Here is a 4,412-nt window from a genome sequence, read left to right as displayed (position 1 = left end):
GCAGCCGAGGGCATGCATGCAGCCACTTAAATCGCTGGAATTAAGTAGGCTTAAACTTCTGCATGCTGTTAATTATTGCCATGCCTTGGTCCTGCTGCTTTGCTCACGGGACTAATAAACCCAGGCGGAGGGAGTACCTTGGTTGGTGAGAGGTTTGAATTAAGCCCTGCAAACCAGAAAGGAGGTACTAGTACGTGCGTGATCTGCTATTTATTCGTGTAGGATCGAGTAGGTCGTTTCTTGAATTGAGCCCTGCAAACCAGAAAGGAGGTAGTACGTGCGTGATCCGCTATTTATCCGTGTATAATCGATAGTGTAGCTTGTCAGTTTCTTTAGAGGTAGGCATTTTTATCCGTGTAGGATCGATAGTGTAGCTTGTCAGTTTCTTCAGAGGTAGGCATTTTTATTCAAAAAACTGCCACTTTGCATCTTGCGTCGCAAATAAAACTGCCAGGAGCGCATTTGTAGGCTAGCTAGTGATCGACCAGTAACTTGTAAACACTGAGCGAACAGAAATAAGTAACTGTTAATGCATCTCAATGATTCACAGATCATATACAAATATGTAGCTCCAAAAGCAAAGACCAGCCACTTCGGATCTTGCATCGCAACTAAAACTAACTAGGACGATTCCCATACATAAGATCAACATGTTAATGCATCTCAATGATTCACAGATCATATACAAATATGTAGCTCCAAAAGCAAAGATCTAGAAAAAATATCTGTTCTTCCTACTAACATGGATGCTTCTCTTGGCCAATATTCAGTACAGACTGGAAGACAAATTTGTTTGTGAAGTCTACAATTCCTCTTGCAAACGTAAGTGGTTTCACCAACAGCTGGAACCATGAGAATGAACCACACATGATGGAGGAACATCCACTATAATATGATTTGGTCTTCTCTCGATCACACCACGAGACTATTTTCAGAATACAAACTTTAACTTAGCCAAAATGATGCCCATTGTATAATCAGATAAAAGCAATGAAGCACCTAGTGTTGGCCAGTAAATAGTACAATACTACTTTTCTGCAGTCCATGAAGTGGCTATCCAATCTTTGTGTCTATTTTCAAATGGCACTGCATGCAGTGACTATACTATTCTCTTGTGCAGTTCAACCAAAATTGAGGACACTTTGTTTGTTTGCCAAATAGCAACGGGCAGACACATCTGTCTGCACAAATATCAAGCAGCTAGTAAACATATACCACACCATGTATTTTTGGTTTAAACATGTCTCTTCTGCTTAGCATCTGTCATGTTCTGCACTGGACAATCTGATATAGTTATGTTTTGCCCTGGACAATTTCATACTGAATTGATTTGCTGGTTCAGAGCAGAAATATAGCGCCTATTCTTCATCAGACCAAGGATATCCATGTTCGCAGTGATGGAAGAGGTGAAATCGATACAACCAAAATTAAGCATCCAATCATTGAATCCTGTCCTGCACCTCCAATGTAGGTCCACCCTGCCAATAAATTCACATGCAAACCACTAGTATTACTATCTAATGACAGTACAAAAAGAGTAGCAAGATAGTAGCAAACCATGTACCTTCGTAATGAACAGCTCATAGTGCCACCAATTGGATATAAAGGTTTGGAAAAAAACTTGCTCCTAATGTTGAACCAGTTGGACTTTTTGTGCAGTTCCACTAAAATCGAGCATCCCTGTTTGCATAGATATTGAAAGTGTGATTACTATAAAAGTGGCACTAGTTGAAGCATAGACTCACAAATATAAGCATTCCAATTTCTTAATGGGAAAGGTAGCAAGACTGTTTCTAACCACCTGTTTGAAGGAATAAATAAAGCAACAACGGCTGATGTCAGGAAGGCATACATAGTTTTTTCTGAAAAACTGAGCCATTCCTGACCTTTCCTCTTCTTTTAAGCAAAATTTGTGCAGTTCTACTAAAATGAAATGCCATCACCACCTTGACAATTCAGTTACACTGTACAAAAGGAAATGACTTAACATTACATGATGATGTCAGGTATGTAGTCGACAGGCATTAGAGACAAACATACAGACCTCCTCCGATAACATAATGAACATTAATTTTAACAAAGGTGTGACTAGCTTTACCAGGATAATTTGAGTGAACTCTACACCCTCTGTTCCTTAATATAAGACGTTTCCGCGGTTCAACTTAAACTACCCAAACGTCTAGTATTTAGAAAACAGGTAGTAGTTTTCTTGAGCACATATCTGGGAAAGCTTGCCACACTTCATTTATGTCCATACGCTAATGCAACACCATTCGAATACTACAAATATATACTAATCTAGTGGCTACTGCAACAGTAGAGTAGTTAGTTTATTACAGGGTACAGTACAATGGTTTTACTGAACAGATTTCAATAAACTCTAACACTGGAAGGTTTCTATAAGAATTAACAATACAAAATGTAAAGGTAACAAGTTTCATCATTGGTATACTAGCTGTGCATGAGCATTAAATCAAATACAAAAGTCTGAAGGTAACTAGCATTATTAACTAATGACAGTATAAAAAAATTGCAAACCATGTACCTCCAAGGTAAATATCATTTCGAACTCGGGGGGACCTTAAAAATTGCTATCCCAATCTTGATAATCGATCAAACATAAAAACTTGATCGAACGAATCAAGAGAATAGCCGGAGGAGGAAGTGCCCACTCTTGACCTTTCCTCTTCTCTTCATAATTGTTTGTGCAATTTAACCAAAATAAAATGACATCAGCGCCTTGGCATTTTGGTGACACTGTACAAAAAAATTAACTTATCTCATGAAAGTGAGGTATGTAATCTATAAGCATTAACAGTGCAAAAATCTGAAGGTAGTAACAAGTTTCATCGTTGGTATACTGGCTGTGCAACAGCATTAGAATGCCTTACCTGAATTTTTTTAATACATCCACAATCAACAGCTAACCCTGAAATAATCCAGTGACATTAAATGGCATTGCTTAAATTTATCCGTGGCATTAGACTAAGAGCGGCATTAGTTAAATGTGGCTTCACTTTAGCAGTACCATTGCTTGACTCGACTGCTGGCGTTATACTAACAATAAAAAAAGTGGCAATAAGAGCATGGGAGGCCCATTCGGACAGTGGGCACACTAGTACGATGTACCTCCACGGACGCAGAGTGGTGAGGGAGGTATGGTTGCCCAGAGCAACAAATATCCAGGCAGCATATGTGGATTACGTCCCATTTTTGTTCTCTTTAGCCACCTTTTTCCTATGTGAGGATAACAAACCGGTCGACCTGGTCATTCTCTATTGTGTTGTCATGCCTTTCTACCTTTCTTCAACCAAGAGACATGAGACTCGTTCCTTAGCTACTGATTTCCCCCTTTTCAACCTAGATGCGGGTTCGATGCCTACTTTCTTGGACAGTACAGTCTTCCTTCCTTTCCTTATTCAACCCAGACATGGATTAGTCTAGATGAAGTAGTGTTTCCTTTAATAGTGCAAATTATGGTTTTCGTCTGCATGGCCAGCAGAGCAGAGGATAGCAAATTGGGAAGATGGTGGAGTGGAAAAAGATCCACATGAAACGACGTGGCAGATGGGGCAATAGAATAAGAGTATGGTTCGAAAAGAGGTAGCATACCTGAGGGTCGGCGGGAAGTGGCTTCGCTCGTGGTCGTCGTCCTCCACACACACTATACGGCAACAAGCTTGGGGACGGAGGCCATCCCGTGCGGGCGCTAGGTCTGAGAGGACGGCCTTGTCGTCAGTACGTGACCTCGGTTGCCAACGACGAGTGCGTCAACGCTGCACATCCTTTTCTTCCCCGGCAGATCTGTGACCACTGGTGAGGAGGGAGAGAGGGGCCATCTTTTTTAGATATGGAGAGATGGTGGTAGTGTGAGAAGCAAGTGGGCAGCCCTTGGCAAGAAAGCGCTAAAGCTCCAGCCTATATATCTTTTTTATACTACTAGTACTGGAGGTGGAGTAGTGGTAGAGTAGTTTATATTTTCTCTGCGTACAGTACTAGTTAGTCGTGCTTCAAAACTGAATGGCACGCCATTAAAAAAATAAAGGTTGATAACTAATGCGGCACCTCGGGCCAACGCGGCCAGATCGCATTTTGCACGAGAAATTATACACCATGTTTCGTTGACATGTGGTCCCGTTCCAACATATCAGTGAGACGATGGTGAGTAGTAGGAGTATTTCTGAATGGTCGTGTAGGCTGGGGCACCTCTTCGTGAACCGTGGCAAACTGGCAACCGTCCACCGACTCTTTGCCTTTCCCTCTCGATTTGGAACTGCTGTCCCACGCTCTTCCTCTCCCTCCTCCATTTTCCTTTAGCCCTTCACCCTTTCTTTTGCCATTGTTCGATCGTCTTCTCCATGGAGGGAACAGGCCGGAAACAACCCCGTTATTCTTGCCCCGATCTGAAAGAT

Source organism: Triticum aestivum, chromosome 7B (genome assembly GCF_018294505.1).
Source record: "Triticum aestivum cultivar Chinese Spring chromosome 7B, IWGSC CS RefSeq v2.1, whole genome shotgun sequence".
In the NCBI taxonomy this organism is placed as follows: domain Eukaryota; kingdom Viridiplantae; phylum Streptophyta; class Magnoliopsida; order Poales; family Poaceae; genus Triticum; species Triticum aestivum.
This window is presented reverse-complemented; position numbering follows the sequence as displayed.